Source organism: Halichoerus grypus, chromosome 12, assembly GCF_964656455.1.
Source record: "Halichoerus grypus chromosome 12, mHalGry1.hap1.1, whole genome shotgun sequence".
Classification (NCBI taxonomy): Eukaryota; Metazoa; Chordata; class Mammalia; order Carnivora; family Phocidae; genus Halichoerus; species Halichoerus grypus.
The window spans coordinates 49,394,886-49,422,564 of NC_135723.1; the positions used below are offsets into that span (position 1 = coordinate 49,394,886).

At 37.2% G+C, this 27,679-nt stretch overlaps 1 protein-coding gene and 1 pseudogene across 6 annotated transcripts in view; both read right to left on the reverse strand.

Annotated features, from left to right (window-relative positions):
* CRPPA (CDP-L-ribitol pyrophosphorylase A) overlaps positions 1-27,679 on the reverse strand; it is a 407,209-nt gene that overhangs the window by 313,694 nt on the left and 65,836 nt on the right. The gene's annotated exons all lie outside the window — the stretch shown is intronic.
* Positions 5,967-7,225, reverse strand: LOC118518746 (Y-box-binding protein 1 pseudogene; annotated as a pseudogene).

Here is a 27,679-nt window from a genome sequence, read left to right on the forward strand (position 1 = left end):
TATAAAACTGTACTTCAAGAAAACTTATTTATCACAGGAGGATAGAATATGGATTTCTACAAACACTGAAGGTCTCAACAGAATTTTAGTTCCCATGTAGTCTTTTTCATTCCAAGTTTCATAGGCTTTGTCTTTTTAGAGCAATTTTAGGTTCCTAGCAAAGTTGAACAGAAAGTACAGGTATTTTCCACATGTCCTCTATCCCCATCTACTCACAGCTCCCCCGACTACCAAAATTCTACACCAGAGTGGTACATTTGTTAAAATCGATGAGCCTACACCAACACATCATTATCACCCCAAGTCCACAGTTTACACTAGGATTCCCTCAGTGTTTTTACATTTTATAAGTATTGGCACAAATGTATAAGAGTGTATATTTATTGTTTTGGTATCCTAAATAGTACTTTCACTGCATTAAAAATTCTCTACAACTCCTATTCATTCTACTCCTTGCCTCCAATCACTGAAGTTTTTCCTGCTTCCATAGTTTTGCCTTTCTCAGAAATCATGTACTTGTACTCTTACAGTATGTAGCCTGTTTAGACTGACTTTTTTCCCACATAACATGCATTTCAGTTTCCTCTATGTCTTTCATGTCTTCGTAGATCATTTTTTGCCCTGGATAATATTGCATTTGCTGGATGTACCAATTTACGTATGCATTCACCTACCAAGGAACATCTTGGTTGCTCCCAAGTTTTGGCAATTATGAAAAAAGCTGGTATAACCACTCACATGTAGGTTTTTATGTAAACATAAGATTTCAATTCATTTGAGTAAATACAAAGAAGTACAATTACTGGATCATATGATAGGAATATGTTTAGTTTTATAAGAAAACTGTCAAATGGTCTTCCCAAGTGAACATGCTGTCTTGCACGATCACTAGCAATGAATGAGAATTCCTGTTACTCCATATCCTCACAAGCATTAGGTGTTGGCATTCTAAATTTTGGCCATTTGAATAAATGAGTTGTGATAGCTCATTGCTTTAATTTGCATTTACCTAATGACATGGGGTGCAGAACATCTTTTTATGCTTATTTGCCATGCGTATATCTTCTTTGTTGAGCTACCTATTGAGGTTTTTTACCCTTTTATGGAGTTTTTTTTTCTTATTGTTGAGTTTTAATAGTTTTTGTATGTTTTGGATAAGAGTCCTTTATCACATGTGTCTTTTACAGGTATATTCTCCCACCTTTTACCTTGTCTTGTCATTTTTTTAGGGTGACCTTGGCAGAGCCCAAGTTTTTAATTTTAATGAAGTCCAGCTTATCAATTCTTTCGTAGATCACACCTTTGGCGTTTTATCTAAAAAGTATCACCATACCCAAGGTCAACTAACTTTTCTCCTCTCTCCTAGGAGTCTTGTGGTTTTTTGCTTTATATTAAAGTCTATGATCCCTTCTGAGTTTTTGTGAAGGGTGTAAATTGTGTCCGGATTCATTTTCTTCATGTGAATGTTTACTTGTTGCAACTGTTATTTATTGAAAAGACTATCTTTGTTCCATTGTATTTCCTTTGCTCTTTTGACAAAAATCTGTCATTTACACAGTCTATTTCTGGGTTCTATACTCTATTCCACTGATTGATTTGTCTATTCTTCCACCTACTAGACAGTCTTGATTACTGTAGCTTTACAGTAAGTTGTGAAGTTGAATAGTGTCAGTCCTCCAACTTTATCCTTCTTCAATATTGCACTGGCTGATCTGCATCTTTTCCTCTATATAAACTCTAAAATCAGTTTACACCTACAAAAAACTTGCTGGGTTTTTCATTGGGATTGCTTTGATTTTATAGACCACATTGGAAGAACTGACATCTTGGTAATATTAAGTCTACCTATTCATGAACACAGAATAGATCTCAATTTTTTCAATTCTTCAGTTTTGCTTAGAGTTTTGTAGTTTTCCTTCTATGGATCTAATACATAGTTGGGCAGATTTGTAAGTATTTTATTTTGGGGGCACTAAATGTAAAAGATGAGTTTAATTTCAAGTTCCACCTGCTCATTGCTATTATGTAAGAAAACGGTAGACTGTTGTTTATTAACCTTCAATTATGCAACTTCTCTACACTTACTTCTAGTTTAATTCTTCTAGATTTTCTTCAGAGACAATTATGTCATCTGCAAAGAGAGTTTTATTTTGCCTCTCCCAGAGTACTTATTTCCTTTTCTTAACTAAGAATTCCAGTACAGTGTTAAAAAGGAATGGTGAGAGTACATTTTTGCCTTGTTGCTGTGAGAACTTAGTGAGAAAGCTTTCAGTTTATCATTAACTATGATGTTAGCAGGGACGCCTGGGTGGCTCAGTCTGTTGAGCGTCTGACTCTTGATTTCAGCTAAGCTCATGATCTCGGGGTCCTGGGATGGAGACCCACACTGGGCTCCACACTTAGCAGGAAGTCTGCTTATCTCCCTCTCCCTCTGCCTCTTACCCCACTTGTGTTCACACTCTAAAATACTATTTAAAAAAGAAAAAAGTATGATGTTAGCTGTAGATTTTTTTGTGCCTAATCTTTATCAAATTGAGGAAGTACTCCCTCTATTCTAGTTTGCTAAGATTTTACCATGAATAGCTGCTGGATTTTGCCAAATACTTTCCTTGCATGTATTGAGATATTTTTTTTCTTCTTCAGCCTGTGGATGTGATGTACTGTAGTTGATTTTTTAAAGATGAACTAGCCTTGAATACCTGGGATAAATCCCACTTGGCTAAAGTCTTTAATTCTTTACATACATTATTAGATTCTACTTGCTAATATTTGTTGATGATTTTTTCATTTATGTTCATGACAGTGGTCTGTTGTTTTCTTATCCGTCTTTGTTTGCTTTTACTATTAGGCTGGCATCAGAATGAGTTAGCCATCCCCCCCCCCGCTTCTATCTTCTATGGGCAAATACAGAGAACTGCAATAATTTCTTCTTTAAACATGTTAGATTTTACAAACGAATGCATCTGGACTTCAGGCTATTTTAGAAAATTATTGATTCTACTTATTTTTTAAAGATTTTATTTGAGAGTGACAGAGATAGATAGAGCACAAGCGGGGAGGAGAGGGAGAAGCAGGCTCCCGATGAGCAGGGAGCCTGACGTGGGGCTCAATCCCAGGACCCTGGGATCATGACCTGAGCCGAAGGCAGACACTTAACTGACTGAGCCACCCAGGTGCCCCGATTTTATTTCTTTAATAGACATAAGCCTACTCAGTTTGTCTATTTTCATGTGAGTTGTGGCAGATTGTCTCTCTCACGTAATCATTCCATTTCATCTAGGTTATCAACTTTGAGGACAGAGTTGTTCATCTTATTCCTTTTATCCTTTTAATTTCTATCGGTTCTATAAAGATGTTCCCTATTCCCTGTCTGGGTTAGTAATTTGAGTATTCTCTTCTTTGTGTGGTATAGTTACTCCATTAATCTTTTCAAAAACCAGCATTTGGGTTTGACTTTTGTCTTAGTTTTCCATTTCATTCATTTCTGCTCCAGTTTTTACCATTTTTCTCTGCTTACTTTGGAATTTAAGTTTTCTGATTCCCGAACATGGAATTTTAGATTATCAATTAGATGCTGTTTCATTCCTACTATGTACATTCAACACTATGTATTTCCCTTTAAGGACTGCTTCTGCTGTATTTCAAAGTAAGTGTCTTCATTTGTGTTTAGTTCAAAGTATTTTATTTTTACTTGTGTCTGTGAGGACAGCAGTTTGCCCTATGGCCTCACTTCTGATGGATCTAAAAAGAGTTGCTGATTTTTTCAGTTTGCTCAACTTTTTAGTTGTTCTTAGAAAGGAGTGACAGTTTCTAAGCTCTTCACAGGCATAGGAAAGCTGAAGTTCCCCCATGCACTCTTTCTCAGGACATGATGCTCCACAAAACTTGGGGGCATAATGGGTCAACTAAAGACCTAGGATATAGAAAGCAGGATATCCTAACACGGTAGTCAAGTCAAGTCTCAAGATGATTGCTATGCACACAGCACAATGAGAAACCAAGTAAAAGGCGGCACTGGGTCTTCTCAGGAGGGATACCTACAAATGTAAAGAAATGCACAGACATAGTTTAAGAATGAATAGAATCTCTTTGGAAGGTCCCAGGAAAAATTGCCTCTAAGAAGGAAGAAAAAGGGACAGAGTTGACACGCAGGTTCTCTTTTTACCCTTGGTACATGTACACTGTCCTTGTGTATCCCACTGAAAAAAATTCATATAACATTTATATAATGTAATGTTATATGCAACACCAGAATTCCCAAGAAATGAATGCTTCCAAGTTCAGGATTCTGTTTCAAAACACATGTATTTAATACTTTGAACAAATCAATCTGATATTCTAGTGATAGTTACATTGCAGAAAATTTATTTAAAATTTTAATTTAAAAATCTGAACATCAAAGTTGAAAATACACATAAACTGTTATTACTGTATTACAAAATATGAACTCTGTCATCATAGTAAATGTAAGGTATTTTTAATTTGTTGTTTTAAAATTTGAAATTTGCAAACTGTATATTAAAATTTATAACAAGTCCTTAAATGGGTTTGCTGAATTGATGCAAGTATATGTATATTCTCATGAATTTGAGGTCCTCTACCAACGGTTTAAGAGCATAGACACTGAAGTCAAATCGAGTCAGTTGGATCCCTACTGTGATCTTTCCACATGCAAGTTGTGGAGAAGATATTTAAGTAGTCTGTTCCTCAGTTTGTTCCATTTTGAGAAATGGAGAATGAGAATTATTAAAAGGAACAGACCATGAGGTGTCTGGTTCAGTGTCTAGTTTATGGCTATTCCTTGATAAAGTCTGGATATTGCTTATGAATTTAGATAGTTAACTATACAAATTGGGATTTAGTAAGTAGCCAGAAGCTTTTTGATAACATCTAATGTTTATGTAAAGTCCTATCTCCTTTGTACCAATATTGGAGTAGCTCTGACCATGTGTACTGATCTTTCCCTTCTGCTTTCCCTTACACCCAGTTTTCATCAAGAAAACTGAGAAAAATTAGGATTGTAATAGTAAGAATAAAGAGAAAATAAGAAAAGTGTGTATAACTATTATGAATTCTCAATTGTGACCATTAATGGACAGTCTCTACCCATTTTAAAGTACTCTGTAAATTACACATAGTTGAAGGTTTTTGTTATGTATATATTTCTTTACTGTTTTACTGTGTGTAGTAATAAAGTTTTATGACTAATACCAAAGTAATAAACCTCCCACACTTTTTAGTCCTTCCTCATGGATCTTCACCCCAAAGTTAACCTCCTTCCCTACCCTTTCTACTATAACATTCTGTTATGCTGCAATACACATTACATAACAGGTTCTTCACCTCCTAGATCGGAAGGTATACCAATTGCTTGACAACATTCTCAAGTGGAATCTATTACCTTTCCCAACCACCACTTGGTAACAGGGCTTGAAGTCAGGGTTAACATTCCAGATCCCCACTGTTCTTCCAGGAAAAAGTCCTATCCTTCCAGAATTTATGCCATCTGGCAAAATCTTCTAATCTTCATAGTACTATCTCTCACAACCTCATGGGCTCTGCAGTTTTAGGCACACCAATCAGTCTTCCTTTTTATTCCAGCTAGTGACATTACACTGGCTGAATTCCAAGTTTATACACAAAAACTTTCAAATCCTCTAGAAGCTTCTTTGACCTTTTATCTTCACCTGAACAACTACTCAGTGTAATCAATCCTAGAAACTTGGGTTTTTTGACAATTACTGAAGACCTTTATTAACAGGTGCTTGCCATTTGACTTTTAAAAAAAAAAGCTATAATCTTTTATTACAAATTAAAAATGAGGTTCTTAAAAATCTTAACTTGATAAGATATAAAACTACTTAAAAACCTTTAAAGAGGTATTGAGAAAAACAAGGCATTTTTGAGAAAAACATTTGTCATTACCAAAAAGAGATGTCTTTAGGTAAAAATGATAAAAACCCCATGCTGCATAGATAATGCAGACAGTTCCATTTATCTGGTCAATGGGCAAACAGCAAGGACTTAGGTCTTCAGCTCCAATCTTTTGCTCATTTCTAAAAGATTGTCTCTTTGCCATCTTGTGGTTTAGGGTTTTCTGGGCCTCGGCATCAGTAATTGAAGTTAGGGCAGTAGGGAGGCTGAGGGGGCTGCTGACCGTGGGTCTTATCTCCTCCATTTGCCTTATGTTCTTCATTGCTGTCCTCTCTAGGCTGTGTTTGGCGAGAAGGCCCCCTGCGGAATCGTGGTCCATAACCTCGACACACATTCTGTCGCACTGGTCAATCTTGTTCTCCTGCACCCTGGTTGTCTGCACCTTCCACCACTTCTCCCTGCACAGCAGGGCCAGAATACAGGGGCTGGGCGCCCAGAGGGTCTCTGCCTGTAGGAAGGTGGGAACCGCTGGTACAGCTTGACCTGTGGGGGGCCCCCGCCTCCTCCACCCCCCGCCTTTGGGAGCACTCTCCTATCCCTCCTTCTCCCCGCGGCTTTCACTCTTCTGGTAATTCTGCTGGTAACTGTGTAGACAACCACTGCCACGTGCATAGAGTCTATAATGGTTCCAGTCTGCTGCATATTTACTGCCTTGCACTGGAGCTCCAACACAGCCTGTCCCAATGGCCGCCTCTGCACCCCTTTCTCCTTCATCATCAAACCCCGTCTCTCCATCTCCCACACTGCGAAGGGACTTCCCGGGTTCTTCTTTATGGCAGTCTGGTGTACAAACACCTCTTCATTGGTGTCACTCCTGATGAAACCATATCCGTTTCTTACACTGAACCATTTTACTGTTCCCCAAACCTTCGTTGGGATTACTTTGTCGTCCCTGGCGCCAGGCGCCGCTGTCGATGCTCCCAGTCTTCATGTGTGCAGCGCCGATCAGGGGCGGTGGTGGCGGCCGCTGGGGGGTCCCGGCCTCGCTGCCCAGGGTCGCAGTGACGGTGACCGGGCCAGCTGCTGGGTGGCCGCGGCTCCTGCCGGGGTGCGACGGTAACTAACCTGGAGTCTGCTCTCCGCTCCCCCTACCGATCCAACACTGCAAAGCTGCTTTTTTTTTTTTCTTTTCCCTTACTGAACCGTTATTTTGATTGTTTTTGTTTTTTCTTTTTTAATTCAAGTACAGCAGACACAAAATGTTACATTACTTTCGGGTACACAACAGTGATTCGACAAGTCTATAGATGATGCTCTGCTCATCACAAGTGTAGCTCCCATCTGTCACCATAGACACTACTACAATACCACTGACTATATTCCCTATGCTGTGCCTTTCATCCTAGTGACTTACACATTCTGTAGCTAGGAGCATGTGCCTTCCATTCCCCTTCACCCATTCTGCCAGTCCCCCATACCTATTCTCCCCTTTGGCAGCCACTTGTCAACTTGAGTTAACCTCTATCTGTGGCTCCTCTGACATTTTTAATTTCCACAACTCAAGTATCTGGCCAGGACCTCCAATCTATCATTTCTCTTACTCTCTTCTCACATTAAACTTGCCCTTTTAACTCATTGAGGCACCCAACACTATAAAACTACCATTTGATCTTGGTAGGAGAACCTCCATTTTCTTACACTGCCCTTAAAAAAAAAAAAAATCAAGAAACTACAATCAAAGGCATTAAAAATTGATTATTAGCATCCTAGCGGCCTCCATCTATTACCTATCTACTAGATCTCCTTTATGAACTCCAACTACCAATCAATCCTGTTGTTTTATTCCCTTAATTTTCAATTCATATTTTTATCAGTTTTAAGCGTACATAGTTTGAAGAACCAAATATCCCCATAAGATTTGTTACAAAATAGTTTATCTCACCCCCTTCACTGTAATTTGTCTTCCCCAGATGCAATTATTTCTCCTTCTTTCAAGTGATTAATTTATTATTCGTTTCCATGTGTAACAGTCAACAATTGCAGGAGAACAAATATAAGATCTTGGTGGCATGTAGTCATAAGCTTCCATCTCACTCACCAAAGCTGCGGGTTGGCTGAGACAATTGTGCTTCTAGCTGCAGTGTTGGGACTTGGCTGTAGCAGCTCTGACCTACTGGTCACCCTCTGCAAGACAAACTGGAGGGGCTGCAACCAACCAGTTTATGCCTTCTTAATGGCAATACTGGAACCACAGCCCAACAGCAAGTCATATTTAAGCCTCTGCCTAATCATGTCCGCTAAAAATCCCAAAGCAAGGTAGGAGGCCCAATCCAGAATGACCAACCAAGAAAATATACTTCACTCACCAAGAGGCCATGGCAAGGGCACGTGAGTAGAATAGTGTCAGAGGACCGAAAAACTGGGGTCAACTAACCTACTTATCACAACGTATCTCTGAACATACTCATGATACTGCCTCTTTATCTTCTGAACTGGCTATCTATTGAAGAATTAATTTTGTCCCCTTTCCTCCCAACCTTACCACAACACACACTAGTACTTACTATTCCCCATCCCTTCAATGTCATAATTTTGGTTAAATCAGTACTGAGTGTTTACATCACTATGTAAACATTCCTCCCAGCTAAGTCATAGATTAGAATTCCTTTCTTTCACAAGCCTTTGTCTTCCCTGGAATTAGAACTTACCTTCTAAACTAAGTGTTCAGTTTTCTATATACTTAGGACTCATTCAACAGCTAACACTTAGGTATTTGTTTAGTTCTACTCTCCAGATGTTTAGACACAAGGCACTTCACCAATTTTGTATTCCTGAAGTAATCACCCTTGGTAGTCTTCTGAGCTTTCTCAACATGGACTGGTTGTCCTCTGCCAGTCACACAGTTATCATTCTAAAATCTCCCTATACCATCATTGTGGGGATAATCTACATCTCTCTGCTGTCATCTCTCTCTTCTCTTCTGTATCCCATGTAATCTTTCTTGAATGACTACCTCATTTTTATGGAACAATCCTCTAATAGCTTTCTGAGAAAGGGAGCCTAAGACTTAAGTTTTTAAATTGCTTTTTACTGCCTCATTTCTTTGGCATTTCCTCCCCTTTATTTTCTCTTTTTTGACAACTTTTGTTATTGATTTGTTATTGGTTCTCTTTGATTGCACTTCTAATTTTCTCTCCTTTCCTGTATTTCCTCCTTCTGTCCTTTGGGAAAGAGTTTCTCAGATTTGCTTTTTATCCCAGATCTTTTATTCTCTAAATGTTTATTTTTTTAAGCATTGTGAACTTGTTTCCTGTTTGCAATAACTTGATCTTTGTAATGACTTTAACTTTTAAAACCTTTCTCTTTCCCAGCCTATTTGCTGCATCCTCCACGTTACTCTTTCCTGTTTCAGTCTCTATCTTCCACAGTAAGTACATTCTTTAGATGGTCCAGTAATACTTGTCAGCCCTTATTTAAGAGGGGAAGATTCAAGAGATATTAACCAATGAGGGCAGAGTTGGAGTTTGTGAACAGTAAGCTTTACTGTAGTGTGACCGGGTTAAGATGCTTACAGGGGAACCTCTGAAGTTAGTGTTTTAGGTCTTTATTTTTAGACTGGACAGATTCTCCAAACAAAACTCTTCCGGTTTTCAACCAAGAGGGAAAGGCAAAGCCACCAAGATACCGGCTGCTGAGCGGGATAAGGGGCCATGGCCTTCCCCATTCAGCCAATAGTAAGCACAAGGTCTGTGAGTCACTATTTTAGGCAAGGCACTCATTCCATCAACTGTACCCAAAATTTTCCCCAGACACAGGGAATACTTCACCCCCAGACTGCTTCTTAGTTTTCAGTGAACCCTCCATATCCCCCCCTTCACTCAGTTCTAAAGGTGCTACCAGACCCTCAACTTTTGGGGAACTCTACTGTGGATAATTCCAATTCCTAGCTTTCCCTACCACTCTTCTAATTGAGCTTTTTCAGATCTAATGTGCCAGTTACTACTAAATTCACCTACTTTCTAGCTAATGGTTTACCATTGTCCCCTCTTATTCTCCTTATTCTGTGGGTCTATGTTTTTAAGCACTTCTGTTTTTTTATTTCAAAGATTTTGCGAGAGAGTGAGTGAGCATGAGCGGGGGGGAGGGGGGGGTGGAGGAGGCGTGGGCAGAGGGAGAGGGAGAAGCAGAGCAGGGAGCCTGACACTGGGCTCCATCCCAGGACCCTGATATCAGGACCTGAGCTGAAGGCAGACACTTAAATGGCTGAGCCACCAGGCACCCTGGCTTTCTACTAGCTTTAAATCAGGTTTCAGGAATGATCAAAATTATCTAAGTGTTCAGTCAGTTATCTTTACCCAGAAGCTGAAGTATGTGCATTTTAATTTCAAATTGTTTTCCATAAAGGTGGTTTCAATTTATATTCCCATAAACAGTATATGAGAATGTAGCAAAGTTGTTAACATGAGATAAATGAATAGGCCTCAGAGGGACTGAAAAACCTCTGAATAAAATATCCTGTGTATAATGTGGTTATTTTCTGGGAAAGGATTCCACAAGTTTGAACTTCTATAACACGCATCGAAATTTGGATCCATTGTTTTATGGTAATTGTGTCATGGTCCATAGCTACAAATAATCCAATTACCTATCTATCCTTCCAGCTTTAACATCATTCACAGTATTATTTTTGCAAGAGAGCCTGGGAAGTTTGCCCAACAAAGAACAATATATACATTAGAGAAAAACTAAATCAAAGGCATGCTTGCACAGGTTTCTCACTCTGCAGTTACAGATCCATGCTCAGAATGTTTCAAGTAGAAACAAAATAGCCTATCTTACAATTAGGTAAACAATGAACACCTGCATTCCATTTATCATCTGAAAATCAAACTTTAAGCATCTTGCATACATTTACATTGTTTGAATTATGCAATGCATTCTAGAATTGCACGAGAGACAGTTATCCAAGAAGCTTGGTTCTTACAATTTATCAGATCATTTTATGAATAAATAAGCAATTTCAGACTAAGCCCATATGAGGCTGCTAATACAGAAACAACTCTCATGCTTCAGGAAACAAAGCACAAATGACCTGGCTAAGGACAGGATTTCTTTGTGTACAAGTTTTTAAATGAGTTTACATAGTTATACTCCTAAGAGGTTTTCAAGTACCTATCAACTAAAAAACAAAACTGTCCAGTTTATTACATTTTTGCCAACCTTACCCAAAGGAAATTCATTGTGAACTTAGAGACAAATACCATCCATATGTATCAGTTGACCACTACCTAGAAGATGTTATTTCCGTTTTGGCTTTCAGATAAATTGGGAGAAAAGTTAACATGGGAAAATGAATTTCACCAGGAATTCTAAAACCGTATTTTTAGTCATTCTGTTGACATTCACAATCAAATATTGTCAAGCACTATTAAAAACTTTCACTGGGATATTCTATTCTTCTCTCTTATGGACCATCTTTGGAAAAGTACACTGATCAAAGGTTAGCAATAAAATTAAGATTAGAATACTGCCCAGAAACACATGAACTGGACAAATTACACATGCATTCATTATCTAATCCCATTATAAACTAAGGGAAAAATGGAAACCCTTTATCACTATCCAACCCCAGACACAAGACAGCTTTAAATTTATGCAAAGAAAACTGTTACAAGGCCACTTCCAGAATGCAAAAAGATCATCATTATCTGAAATAAGTCCAGGAAACAGAGAGAAGGGAGAATCCAAAGCAACAAGTTATTCCAGTAGCTACAGGATTGGTGACATTGTTACCCAAGCTGAAAGACAGTGGGAAAAAGAGTAGGTCTATTGGTTAAGCTAATGGCATCAGTTAGATATAAGTTAGCTGTAGGGTATCTAGTAAAAATACTCCTAAGAAGTTGTAAATATATATACGAAACTTTCACAGGGAAAAACATGGAAAGGAATAATCAGAAAAGTTGAAGAACACCTATACACTTACTAAGCAAATACTTAAGGAAAATTTACCAGGCATTAAATACTATAGGCACTGAGAAGGAGCAGAAAGGCTGGGGAAAATCACACAGGCAATTTTAACACAAGGAGATCCCACGCATATCAGAGGTAGTTTATAAGCTGGGATAACTGAAGAGAACCATCTATCATGTCAAGAGATTATTTTCTTTTAATTGACTCATTGTGTAAGTTGCAGAACCGGAGTTCAGTGCAAGCAGTTAAAACTTTAACAATCTGCTTTAAACTTAAATTAGACATTACCTGAAGTCCTTTACTGACTGGAAGTACAGTTTTAAAATTAACCCACCTTCTACACAACTTGTACAGTAGCCTCCTTCTGGCCCACTCCTTGTAATAATTTAGCATCTTCAGCCTTGTCTCTAGTTTTCTCACATTTCCCATGAGAGTTAACATCTTTACAAGTCTTTCACTTTTCAGTGTAGTTCCCTCAGCACTAACTCTTAACTGACACATTATCTATGAAACTCTGTAGCTTCTTTTTTTATGAACTCTGTTCTTTCAGATCTCTATCATGATACAAGTCATAACTTAGAGTGGGAATTAAAGCTTCCTCAACAGTAGGCCACTAAGGTGAATACTAACCTAACCCCCAAAAAGCTCTTCATCAATAAAAAGACTGCTCTGTACAACAGCATGACTCTCAAAATTATGCTTTATTGTAATAAGCCAGACACAAAAGGCTATACTTCTATGATTCCATTTGTATAACATTCTAGAAGGCAAAGAACTATAGAGACAGAGAACAGGTCCATGATGGCCAAAGCCTGAGAATGGAGAAAATGAATTCACTGCAAGTTTGGCCATATGATTTGCATTATCCAATAGGAGGCAGAAGTGACAGCGTCCCAGTTGCAAATCTAAGCTTTAAGAAACCTTGCATGTTTCCCCTCTTTTATACCTCTGCCATCTCCATAAAAGAACATTCCTGGATAAACAGCTAGTCAAAGAAGGGTGAAGAATGGGAAACTGTCCAGCCTATGTACACCTGCAATGTGAGGCAGAGCTACCCCAAAACAGAGCTATCTAGCCAAGTCCAAGATCAGAACCTCTGCTAACCCACAGATACATGAGCATAAATTGGTTAACGTCGAACCACCATGTTTGTAGATATTTTATTACACACCAGTGATACAGCAATGGCAAACTAAGTTACTGAAAAAGTTACAAATTTACCAACTAGGAAGACTTCGATGAATAGTCTATGTATATTAAGCAACTCTAAGTAAGAAACTACAAATATATGCAACAGGAGTCTCAAAGACGTTGTACAAAAAGTCACAGAGAAATATTACAAGTCTGATGACTCTCTTTATAAAAATATCCAAAACCAAGCAATTTTTGAACACTCTACTTATATGTTAAGACTATAGAGGAAGGCAAGAAAATTATTAACACAAAATTAAACACAATAATAGCAGGGAAGGGAACACAATCAGGACAGGGATGCAAATAAAAAAGAGCACACTGAAGATACCAAATAATATCCTGGCAATGTTACACCTCATAAGCTGGATGATGAAAACAAACACCTTTTTGTCTTTAAATCAGTCTATCAAATATATGTAATACATCCTAAGGAAAGTATTATATCAAACATGCATATTAACACACATCTCCACAAAAGCCTTGCTGAGCAGAGAATGAACTAAGACCTGCATACCTGTCCCTCACCCACAGAGAGCTCAACTGTGGACCCTGGGCAGGACGAACTTCATAGCACAGACAGCTACAGACTGGAAAAAAATTATTATAGCAGGATCACCTGGGCACACTAGAAGATCTAGGACACCTCGATTGCACTATTTCTTCTCTAATAGATAACATCCTATTCTAAGGAATTTTTTAAAAATCCCCTTAGCCTACAAGGAGTTGAGATTTTATTTGTTATCAACAGGTATCAAACAAGGGAGTAAAAACACAGCCCAGTGGGTAGATCACTTTCTGCACATTCCCTGCATGTTCTGTGGAGTGCATCATGGATCAGCACAGTGTGCCCCTGGCAAACAGCAAAGGCTCCAGGCCATCACACCGGCCTTTGATGTGCTTAGGCCCTTGCGTTCCCTATACCACACTGGCCCTTGCCTCTAGTACACTCTCCATTACACAATCTCTAACCTCATTTTCCTTGTGTAATCTGTCCACTATATAACAACTGAGTTGTCAAAAAACAATTCTAATGTTGGCCTCATTTTTATCTCCATAGTGGAAATGCCTACAACAATGTAAGGTTTTCAGTATTTGCCTCAATCTGCCTGTTTTTATTCCCATGATTAGGACATCATCAGATGACACACTGTATACTTGAACTTGTTTTGAATATAGTACATATACTGGGTGCTTACCCTGCCTTACCCTTTTTTTAAAGGAAATGCCTAATCCACAGTCCTAGCTAAAGCAGCAACCACCTTGTTTTATTTCCTGTCATTTCTCCGTCCCCAACCCTATTCTGCTGTTCAGTCTATTGGTGCGGACCTATCCCCAGAGTAGCCAATCTATCAGATGATCCATGGCTTATGATCTGGGTGAATAAATAAAGCAAAGTAAATCACATTCCATCTGCAAGAAATTTGAACTACAACATAATAAAATAATCTGCAAGTTGGGTAAGGAAACCAAACCTACAATGGCACATGTTCTTCTTAAGGCTGAAGAGCTATGGCAACTAAAGCTCAAGTTACAGGCAACAGAAATCATAAATTAAGCAGAGCAATAGCCAAAAAAAAAAAAAAAAAAAAAAAAAAACGGATTTATCATAAAGCAACAAAACCCTGGCTCTAACAAAGGTCTCAACAACTTGCCAGTTACTGTTACCAACTTTATTTTTCCAGAAACTTACAGGCCTTTCTTCAAAAACTTTAAGTCTCTCTTCTCTGCAAACATAAGAGATAGGGAGGTTCCCTGGACATTGGAAAATTACAGCAACAGTAAGAATTATTATTAGATGTAATTACCTCAAAATTCTCCAGCAGAACTGGGGACTGTGTAACCACAAGAACATCACTGATGATGATTTGCAAATATGGCCAATTATCCAAAAACCTTTTCCAAACCAAAATGATGAGTATCAGACTGAAACTCTGCAAGAGCACACCCTGGTACTTCTTTCACAATACACGTGAAACCTGCAGTCTCAGCTTAACTTCAGCACGAACACTGATAGCATCTTCTACCATGTTTAATGGTTCTAGAGTACCTTATCTGAGGCTCATAGGATTTCATTTTTAACTGTAAATAAACATATACAGTAGAACACATCTACTATACAACCAACATCACAAGGAATAGTACTTACTCCTTTTAAAGTAACATGTTGGTAAAATATAGTGGACTTGGCAACATAAAAAGAAATGATAGTCTGTCCAAAAACAGAAATTTAGTCTTTATGCTCAAAAAAACATGGCCTAACAATACTTTCATAACAAAGATTAGAATATATATTAAGAAAAACTAGAGGAAAAACAAAGTTCAGTGACAGCACTAAGAACAAAGTATAGGACTCCTACCCACCCCCAGGTCTCAGTCCTCTGAAGGAATTGCATTCCCTCCTTGATTAATAATTATTATTCCCTGAGTGTTGACAGTTATCCCCTGCTATTCAATGTAAGCAAAAGCACATTCTTTCCCCCAAAGGATTTTCATATTAAACAGACATCTAACAGACACAGGCCTAAATTAAATACAAAAAACAAAACAAAACAAAACAAACCCAGCTGATTAGTTTTCATTGTGAAAATATCAAGAGTAGGAGGAAACATATGTAGAGGCTAAAGAAAGAAATCTCTTAAAATATGGATGTCCTAGGATCAAAATAGATCATCTGTCGTACAAAGCCCATCACAGTGGTACTGTTTCTCTAGGGAATCCTCATATGAGAAGATTTAAGACTCATCAAGTCCATTATGAGCTAAAATTATCTTCACTTGGGACCACAGAAAAGCTGAAGCAAAATTCCTGGAAAAAAGTGACTAACCTATGTTAAATCTATTTCATTAATTTTGCATGTTATGTTTTGAGGTTAGGAGAGAGAGAGAAATTCAAAACATACCTGAAGAGTTCTTTCCCAATCTTGTGGAGTTTGTTGTGTGGGTTTTTTCCCCACAAAGTGAGCTTGTGAAAGATTTCAGAGTGGTAACACTAGAGACTACGAACTATCTCTTGATCACTCATATGCACAGCAAAAAGATGTAAAACATCCTTCCTGATGTAACTCTAAATTGGACCAATTTGGGACCAATTTTATCTAGTGCCTGAAAACTACCAAATCACAAAAAAGTCATTTTATCCCCCCTCCCACCCCCACCCCCCGGCCAGTACCATTTCTGGATGCCTTGCTGAAATGTCAAAGAAAAATAGGAGTTTGAATCTTGATGTCTTTCTAGGTTAAAATAAAGTGAAAATAAGTGCCTGGCATAGGACCTTCCAGTCCATTTTCATGTTTTAACTTAGTCCCATTTTTCCTGAAAGAGTAGAAATATTTCATAGCATCCTTTCAATCATCCACCTGAAAGAAATAGTTTTCCTTCCTCATTTCCCATAGTGGAGAGGTCGCCAATTCACTCCAGGTGAAATTGATTATCTTCAAATAGATCACAGCCTTGGGGAAAAACAAGGGAAGGTGGCCAGGACTCAATGGTGCCAAGTAACAAGCACCTTGAATACTGTGGTTCTGAGTGCATCTTGTGCAGCCAAAAAAAAAAAGGTAACTGCAAGGCAATAGCTGCTGGAGATAAGTATGTGCTCTCCCCAGGGTAAAATGATTTCTTTCTTTCATATATTCATTTCATTCAAAATGTTCCTTAAGGTAAACAGTGTTTTTCATCTTGAATTTTTTATGTCAGTATATTTATATCATTAGGTATGTATCCTTATCTACATATAATTTATCAATATATGCACGAAAGAGGAAGGGGAAGCTCCTTGGCTCAGTAATAAAAGTGCTACGTGCAACCTACACTCATTCTACCTGACTTTACACAGAAGTGGAAATTCAACACAGCTGACAGGGAGTGTCCCATCACTAACTCAAAATGCCAGGCCATATTCACCACCGTGCGTTGCTTTTGCCTCAGGCTAAGACACACTCCGCATAATGTTAGTCTCTTCTCAGTTCTCCATAAAGCTTAAAGAGGCTTCTTGTTCTCATGTCACTCATCTATTTTTAAAAGCCATGTATTTCATGTTAGACAGTAATTAACCACACTCACCATAGAACCCTTAGTGGGAGAAAACATCTTCCAATTCATCCAGGATATTTTGAGGGTTTTTTTTAATGCCCCCCCTTTTTTAACTTTATTCAGTCTCTTGAGAGATTCTAGAACGCTGCCTTAACTTTTAACTGAAGGACTTATATATCCTGTATATTTCATTGCGCCAATACTCCAGTTAAATGCAGAACAATCTAAATAGACTACATTCAGAGTACGACCAGTCTTGCTTCAAATTCTGTGAAAAGCACTAAAGCACTACACCTAGATTAAGTAGTAATACTCTTGCAGACAATTCTTAAGTTGCTGGTTTGTTTTTAAAATCATAAATATGTAACTCTACCTATATTTTGTTGATGAAATCCTCCCTGCTATGTTTTGAGAGAGAGAACAGTAATTTGGTTGTTAGGTTTTGTGGGTTTTGCCTTTTTTTTTTTTTACCTTTTGACCCCCTTCACTCATTTCTCCCACCCACTCCTCACCTCCTACCTCTGGCAACCACCCATCTCTTCTCTGTAACCATGAACTTGAGTTTTGTTTTTAAGACTCCACATAGTAGATTTTCTTTATTCACCATCTATAGGCACTTTGGTTGTTTCCATATATTGGCTATCATAAATAAGGCTGCAATGAACGCAGGAGTGCAGATATCTTTTTGAAGGTTTTCCTTTGCGTGTGATAAATACCCAGAAGCGGAAGTGCTGAATCATGGTATTTCTTTAATTGAGCAACCTCCATACGGTTTTCCAGTGTGGCTGCACCAATTTACATTCCATCAACAGTGCAGGAGGATTCTGTTTTCTCCACATCCTTGCCCACATTTGTTATTTCTTGGCTCTTTGGTACTAGTCATTCTGACTGGTGTGAAGCGATAGCTCACTGTGGTTCTGATTTGCATTTCCCTGATTAGAGATGTTGAGCATCTTTTCATGTACCTGTGGGCCAGCTGCAGGTCTTCTTGAAAAATGTATTCAGATTGCCCATTTTTTAGATACTTTTCTATTGAATTTTAGGGGTCCTTTGTATATTTTTGATATAAATTTTGATATTACCAGACGCATGAATTGTAAATACGTCCTCCATTCAGTAGGCTGTATTTTGATTTTGTTTTTTCCCCTCAGGGTATAGAATCTTTTCAGTTTGATGTAGTCTCATTTCTGTGTCTGTTCTTGTTTTTGGGGTCAGATTCAAAAAAGTCATTGCCAAGATCAACATCAAGGAGCCTACTGCCTAGACTGGCTTGGAGTTTTATGGTTTCAGATCCTATGCTCAAGTGTTTAGTCCATTTTGTGTATGGTACAAGATAGTGGTCAAGTTTTCTCCTTATGCATATGGCTGCCTAGTGTCACCAATACCATTTATTAGAAAGACTGTCCTTTTCCCTTATGTGCCTGACTTGTCATAAAGTGGCCATATGCATGTTTGTATTTCTGGGTTCTCTGTTCCATTGATACTATGTGTTTATGCTGATAACATAGTGTTTTAGTTACTATAGCTTGTTAATGTAGTTTGCAATCAAAAAGCATAATGTCTCCACATTTGTTCTTTCTCAATACCTCTTTGGCTATTCATGATCTTTTGTGGTTCTGTACAAATTTTAGGATGATTTTTTCTATTTCTGTGAAAAATGCCATTGGAACCTTGATAGGAATTGCACAGAATCTGTAGATTGCTTTTAGTATGAACATTCTAAGTATTGATTCTTCTAATCCATCAGCAGAAAAATCTTTCCATTTATTTATGCTTTCAATCTCTTTTCTTATTATCCTAGTTTTCAATATGTAAGTCTTTCACCTCATTGGTTAAATTGTTCCTACATATTTTATTCTTTTTGATGCAATTGTTAGTTTTTAGTGTGTAGATTTTTCTGTTAGTTATTAGTGTATAGAAACAAGTTTCTGTGTTTTGATTTTATATTATGTAACTATTGAATTTATTCATTCTAATAGTTTTTGGTGGACTCTTTAAGGTTTATTACCTGTACCACATGATCTGCAAATACTGAGTTATTTTCTTCCTTTCCAATTGGATGTCACCCCCCCCTTTTTTTTTTTTTTTTTTTGCCTAATTGCTCTTGCTAGAACTTCCAAAACTATGTTGCATACAAGTGGGGATAGTGAGCATCCTTGTCTTATTTCTGATCTTAGAGGAAAGGCTTTCAGCTTTTCATCACTGAGTATGAAGGTTTATGTGGGCCTGTCATCTATGACCTTTATTATGTTGAAATACATCTCCTCTATAAGTCCTCTACTTTCTTGACTTACCAAAAATAGAGGTTGATCATGATTTTTATACTTCATTTTGTTAATGTGATTACATCACATGGAGTCATTCATAGATGGTGACCCATTCTTCCATCACTGGAATAAACCCCCCATGACTGTGGTCCTTTCAATGTGTTGTTGCATTCAGTTTGCTAATATTTTGTTTAGGATTTTTGCATTATGTTCATCAGAGATACTAGCCTATAATTTTATTTTCTTGTGGCATCTTTGTCTGGTTTCCCTGTCAGGGTAATTCTGACTTCATAAATGTGTTTGGGAGATTTCTTTTTTCTATTTTTTAGATGACTTTGAGAAGGGTTGATATTCTTTAAAAATTCATGCATTCTAGGGGCGCCTGGGTGGCTCAGTAGTTAAGCATCTGCCTTCGGCTCAGGTCATGATCCCAGGGTCCTGGGATTGAGCCCCACATCGGGCTCCCTGCTCGGCGGGAAGCCTGCTTCTCCCTCTCCCACTCCCCCTGCTTGTGTTCCCTCTCTTGCTGTATCTCCCTCGGTCAAATAAATAAATAAAATCTTTAAATAAAATAAAATAAATAAAAATTCATGCATTCTACCTGCTTTTTAATCTAAAACTGTTTTCAGAATATCATCAGATCCTCAGATTGTATATACACAAGTAATATTTGATTGAAAAAGACAATACATTTACTTCAATTTGAAGGTATTACACATAAGTGGAAAATTAACTCCTTAGAGGTACTGCTTCACGCTGTGCCTAGTCTTCTCATTTGTAAACTGCATAGAATGCAAACCTCCTGAAAATCTCACACACGTATGCATGCACAAAGACAAAAGCCAGGGATTTTATAGTCAGATTAAGCCTAAAATTATGTATTTTTCTAAAAGAATCTCTTCAGTTATTAAAAACAAAGGCCTAAACAAAATTTAATTCCCATTTGGTTACAATCACAAAAGACATATAAAGGTCAAGTATCTAGAAATCATGATGTAAGCCACAAGTATAAGGGATACTGCATTAAACTGTGGCATTTTCAAACATTAGACCAGAAAATGTTCTTGCCTGTTTCAAAGGGTTTCAATAGCTTTCCCTGAATTTACAAACCTAGAAATGGTCCATCCCCAAAAATCAGGAGCTCAAAATTCTATTTCAGTTTCCTGTAGCTTTCTTTCTTCCAAGTGATAAGTTCCATGAAATCATATTATCTTAAAGACAATAAAATGCACTAAATCATTACACATACACACACATTAAAAATTGCCATATGTCTGGAACTGTGCAAAGCATTAAGAACTAATTCACTGTATTCTTAAAGATCTATAGCACAAATAAAAATTTAATTTTGTCAATTTATTAACTCATTATATAAAAAGTATGGTTAATGATACAGCTTAGCATAACTAAGTACATTTCTATTCTCCAGCAAAGTATGTAAGATTGCTTTTATCTCAACTTGTCACCACTAATCACCTATGCATATCTTCCCTGTAACTTTATTTGAAATATAAAGTTAAAATAAGTGAATAAAATTGTCTAGAGGTGTACTGGTTTCTTGTGCAGAAATGTACTTATTTCTCAGGGTATTGCTAGCAGAAAATGCTCCTTATGCAATTAAGTTTAGGAAATGCTACCTTAAACTTGAGCAACTTCGTGTCAGTCTTTGGTTACTAATATCCATTTTAAATATTCAAGTGGGTGATATTATGTCTATTACCTCCCAAATATATTTTACCATGAAGCCTTTTCCTAAGAACTTATCTTAAAGAATATTCCATGGAACACAGGTTAGACAATCATGATTTAAACCTTCCAAGTTCAGCATTTTAACTCACTCTTTTTCTACAGAATACACTCAAAGTCCCCACCCCCTTGAATCAGGCAAATCATATGTACTTAATGGTAATTAAAAGGCAAAAACAAGCATAAACGTACATTTTAGAGAAATATAGTTCCAACTTAAAGGAAAAGACATTTAAACGATGTGTATTTAGTATCAAAATATAGTTATAAGTAACATGATGGATATGGCAAGTAAATAGTATATGGTCAATAATCAACGTTGGCATATTTGGCTCTTGCATATTTGACTTGACACTCCTAAACTCAGATATCTGAGACAACAGTCATGTAAACAATCAAGTAATATTGTTATTTATTGAGGGCACTAAATCAAGTAAATATAGTTACTTGTTGAGGGCTCTGTAATTCTTTTTTCCATAAAAGCAACAAGAACATTGACAGATATTATGAAAATTAACTTTTTCAGAACTCTGGAAATTAATCAAAGCCATGTGACAGTCTATGGAATGTTTGTTCCAGTAGCTAATGCTGAATCTTGGTAAAGAAAAAAAAAAGTGAATATTGTGCCATTTTAACTTACCCTGTTCTCCCCAAACCCCCCCACCCCCGCCAACAGTCTCTCCTGACCATGATTGTCATCTTGAAAACCAATACCCTACATCCACAGTGAAAAACAGAAGCCTAGCAGCCACTGGATAAGGCAGAACAAAATTGGAGCTTCTCCAAATTCTAATCCCCAGGTAGCTACAAGAGTTTTACCCCTTCACCTGTCTACAAGCTACATGAAAAACCTAAGTTCCAAGGTTTGTTTTTATTTGACTTAAGTCAGAGACTTCCAGTGAATGTTTCCCTGGGAATGTACTAAAAAGTATCAACAGTAATTGCTTATTACAGCAGCTGCCTCATGTGGTGGGAACAACTGAGGCAAACAATAAGCTAACCTGAACCATTAAAAGGAAAAGCTGAAGAATGAGATATCCATACAAGACTTTGAAAAGCTCAAATGCTATTCCTAGGTATCTAGTAAAGACCATGAACATGCACAGGGATGCCCACATGCCCACGAAAGACATGAGAAGGTCTTATGCTCGCTCTTCTGACTCATCTAGTGCTTCACAAGCAGAAAGTGAGAACGAAGCCAGAGTTGTGAACTGCTTCCCTGAGCACAGCAAGTGTGCCCCTACACACAGAGACACTAGGCAAAGCAGGAAACATGGTTTATTCCAGATACTTAAGGAAATCTCTTCTCGTTAAGTGACCACTGAACTATCCGAGCAGAGACTTCACTGGCTACATATGACAGAGTAGAGAAGAATATACATACTACATAATTCAGGTTAAGTCATTTAACAAATCAATAGTAGAATCAAGTATTTTCAAAAGCAAACTCTAGGGGGATGGGTTCTGATTTCCAAAATTGCCATATTACTAAAAATGGCTAGTTTTCAACAAAAATTAGCAGATATGCCAAGAAACAAGAGCATACATAAAGAAAAAAATCATACAACTGTCCTGAGAAAGACTAGACTTCTGACATACTAGGTAAAGACTCAAGTTATTTTAAACATGTTTCATGAACCAAAGGAAACCATGTCTGATAAACTCCCTTAAGCAGTGGCAGAACATATTCTAAGCACTAAAAGAAAAAGCAACTGTCAACCAAGAATTTTATATCCAACAAAATAACCCTTCATAAATGAAGTACAACATTACCAGCCACCATGGTCTAGAAGAAACACCAAAGGGAGTCTTCAAGGCTAAAGTGAAGTAACAGACAGCAACCAGTAAAAGTAACTACATACAGAACTTAATACAACAGACAACTATATTGTACCCTTTTATCTGATTTAGAAAGAGCAGTAATTATCAATGAGTATTGAAGGTATACAGTGTATGAAGATGTCATTTGTATGACAATATAGCACAAAAGAGTACAGAGAACCCAGTATTGCTGAAACTTTTGTTGTTAAAAGACATGTTTTTGCGTTTTTTAATGCTAAAAAAAAAATTCAATTATAAGAAAATATAGGAGAGACCCACACATTTGTAGGCAGCACTCAACTCTCATGGTCACCAGTTTGGGAACTATAATGTCATTCTCAGCCCTTTGAGATTTATAAAACATGTAGAATTAGCCCATTTTATATATCAGAAATCTACTTTCTAATAGTATAAGCAAACTGCTTCTGGAGACAGCATTTACTTAGGTTATTTCCTTCCAGAACCCTAAGCATTTCCTTGAATCCTCTGCAACAAGATATAAAGGTTTTGTTAAAGTATTGCTAAATTCACTTCCCTCTAAAAATGCTTCTTCAAAATCTATTGTATAATTTAAGTGTTCTAATGTGTTGTTTAATAAACTCTTCTAGTAAACTGCCATACCAACATGAGACAGAGTAATGATAATTTATTTCAACTAAAAATAAACTTGTTCTATCCTTTTTCCAATTTTATTCTTCTTACTTTTGTGCCAGTCTCCACCTACTGATAGGAATGCTATCAGCTACAAATGTCCAGGGCACTCACATGGGCCCCAGGAAGCCTCCCACAGGCATCTCCTAACTCCAAACCAATGTTATGACCAGACCAACTCCGGCAGTTCTTACTAGGATTCCAAGACACTCTTCAGCAACAGCCATCAGGAAACTTGGGGTGGCGGGGGGGGGGGGGGGGGTAGGTAAAAGTTTATCACTTACAAGACTTGGAAATGATACAGCACACCCAGGGCTACATAGCAAGGTCACAGATAGAAAGCACACATGCAGAGGTCAATGGTTCTGATGTTTTGGGGTCAAGTATGGGAGCCTAAGGTTTTGGAGGCTCACTATTCATTGGTGAATTTGAAATGTTAAAGGAAGAATTTAAAGCACAGGAAGTGAAAAGTGGCCCTAACAGTCAGTTATCAAAACCAACCAAGGTCTCTGAAGCAAACACAATGAAGAGGACAAAGTCCCTGACTTCATGAACTACATATTTTCAGGCAATAAAGGTAACAAGTACACAAACCAAATTATTACAGATCAAATAAGTACTACAAAGGAAATTAAAAAGGGAATCAGAAAATAAGAAGAAAACATAGGAAGGCTTCATAAGGAGTTGATTTTTAAGCTGTGATCTAAAGGATGAAATTAGGCCAGAGTATGAGAAAAAGCACTTGTGTCAGCAGAAAAAAATATATGTGACTAGTCAGACTTGTAAAGCTGCTAATACCACAAGAATGTTACAGGTTCAGTACCTATTTTGTTCAAGCCAAAAAGTTCATGGTAAGAAGAAAAAGTAAAGAAGTTAAAAATAACTTTCAAAAGAAAAGCAGAAGCAACATCTAGTATTTGTTGACTAATGAAGATGTAAGTAGTGGTCTTAATTTTTTCATGTCCTTGTAGTAGAATGATATACACATGCCTTTGTAACCATCTGAAGTGTGAAGTGTACCTGCCCACTGCACTCCTGTGGGGACTAGTCACATGGCTTCCCTTGTCCAATGGGATGGGAGTGGAAGTGGCACTCTGATAGACGCATGCCTATTGCTTTTGAAGAATCACATCTTTCCACTTCTCTTCTAATTTCTGCCATTGCTCTAAGAAGTTCTCCAAGGTAGCTGCTGCCCCTTCAGCCTGGGCTCAAGAAACACACATAGAGCAAACCTGAGTACAGCCCTCAAGCAGGGAACCACATATAAAACACCAGACATGACAACAACAACCCAGTCAAGCCCAGCCTAGATCAACCAACACCCAGCCAATCTGCAGACAGGCAAGCAAGAATAATTGATTGTTGTTTCATGCTAGGAGTTTTGGGAATCTCTGCACCTCACAACAGCAATCACTTCTAATATGAAGTACTGTACTAGAAAATTTCACATGGGCTAGCTCATCCCAAGTTCCCTTTGAGATAGGGCTTAAAGTAGTATCTATTTAACCATTAAGAAAATGAGGTAAGGAAACAGATTGACAGAGTAAGAACTCATATTCAAACCCCAACAGCATAATTTCAAAGTTTGTGGATTTTTATTACTATGATAGTCCCCCTTCTCATAGTTGGCTTCAGTGTATTAACAACAGCATTAACAAATATATCCTTATCCTGTTTCTAGTCTAGCATTTATGATGTCAATTTCAGAAGAGAAACTGAGAACTTAATTGGGGTCTCCTGATTTGTTTTTGTTCCTGCTCTGTCAGGATTTACTTTACCTGGGCGCAAACTTAATACCACTTTAAATGATATCACTGTTTTATCTTCCAGAAAATTGAGTCAAGACACAAGCAGCTACACGGGGCGGGGGGGGGGGGAGGGTGTAATATAATTACACTGTTTATCATTTACACTGGATGAGAATAAATTTTTCTTTAGTAAATTAAATTTTTACAATGTCTTACGGAAAGTAAGAGGACATTTTAATTACACAATTTGATAGTTACAAATCCTCTTGAAAAATTATGCAAGGAAAGATGTTCCTTTTAGAAATAAAAGTTAATAAATTATTTCACCTGAATGAATAAACATGGTGAATATAAAAAGTAAAATTTACTGAACTGTATATTGAGTGCCACATTTTGTTTTTTTTTCACATAGTATTATACTGCTTTATAGACCACCAGGACATGATGTGACATAATTTGGAATAGGGTTGAAAACAAAGGGCATTTATGCATTCCAAAATCCATCAAAATCAGGTATGCAGTAAGTAGACTAGCCTACTTCTAATGAAAGGGAAAAAAAATATAACTTCCTTATACTCTTAATACCATTTAATATTTTGTGGTAGGGAACACACAGACTGCACCAATGGTGTAACCTATCTTCATCAGATTAAGGAAGGCTTTGGACATTTTTTAACCTATAAAGAAACTTCTGCTTACCTTAAGGAAAAAGAAAAAAGCCTGACCAAAGCATCTTAGAAGTTTTAGTTATTCTTAGAATTAGATGATAAAACATTTATTCCTTGCATTTTTCTCATTACCCTGCAGACTACTATGGTTAAGAAAAAGGTGTGTTCCCAAGAAAGGAATTTAGTATCATTAAACACAAATAGGGTGTTTCCTGAACCTCCTTCACTGAACTCTATCAGAAAATAATGGAGTTAGTCATCCTATTTTCTTCCATTTCAAATACACTTATTCCCCTAAGGCATGTATATCTAAAACACACTCAACATCAGGACAAACCCACTCAGTTAAACCAAAAAGATGAAAACCAGAGATAAAAAGACAGACAATATGCTAATAAAAACCGAACTGCTGAATATACTTCCAACTAACTCATTAAGGAAATACTCCAGTCTTTTCATTCTGTGTTGCTAATCTTATTGAACAGATATTTGTACAAGTAATTATACTTTTTATAAGCAGGATGTATTAGAATAAAGCATGACATTGTTGCAATTATCAATTTCAGGAAACCTAACCGGTATTGTAATGATGCCACAATTTGGATCTTGTGTTTGCCATTTAACATATTTCGACCCTGTGCAAGTACCTTAACTTAATTAGAAAATAGGACTATATCACATACTATTTATTCTGCCTTCCATAAAGTGTGTACTCTGTGAACTAGCAGTTTCCCTTTCCTTCTGTATGAATGGGTAATGCCATGTTAATTTAACAAATTAAGTGTATTGTAGGGTGAGGCAGAAGAGGACATTTTCAGTCAGTTTCAAGTGACTGTCTCTAATAATCTTAAAAACACATGTACACTTCTCCTTGGTCAATCCCCACTCTATACAAACTCCCAACTAATCGAGCAGTAAAGAACAAATGAAAATGCATGCTGCAGAAAAACAGAAGCTTAGACACTACAGACACCAAAATGAGAACTGCAGTCCAAAGAAAAGGGCAAGTGGCTCTAAAACAAGCAATAGGGATTTACTTCTTTTGTTCAATTAATAATGTATTTTAACATTTAATTGCTGTTTTAAGAAATCTAACATTGAATAGAAATATATGGCTAAATCTGTTTTAATTCTGTAAGCTAAAATATCAGTTATTACTAGAGCTTTATTAACTGAGACCAGTATTTCTGTCACTGAAATAAATCTTTTGAAATTAATGGTCTCAATAAAGTGGGAAATCTATTTTAAAGCAACTGTTTATTCTCTAACAATTTGGAATATCCTTGTCATGATTCACCTGGCAAATGTCTTCACTACTATGACTTCTCATATACTTTGATTGCATCATTCCATCAGCTCAGTGTGTTTGGGCTGTATTAATACTTTATACTAGCTTAGGCTTATGTCACCAACCAAATGACCACTGGGTATCTTTTCAACCTCTACTCAGTTTTTCTTAATAGGTAATCATTGCCATCCCCAGTCCTTTAACAGTTTCTGAACTGCAAAATCAGAGCCAAAAAAATTTTAGACATCATCTAGTCCGAATCCTTAATATTTGAATTATTAGGCCCAGAAAAACTAAAAACTATGCCTGTTATTATTCAAGGACATAGAAATACAAGTAGGGCATTTCGACTCCCGATGTCATCATTGTTTATGACTCCTTCCATCACTGGGTAAATAGGCGTGAATAAAAAAGGTGTATTAGG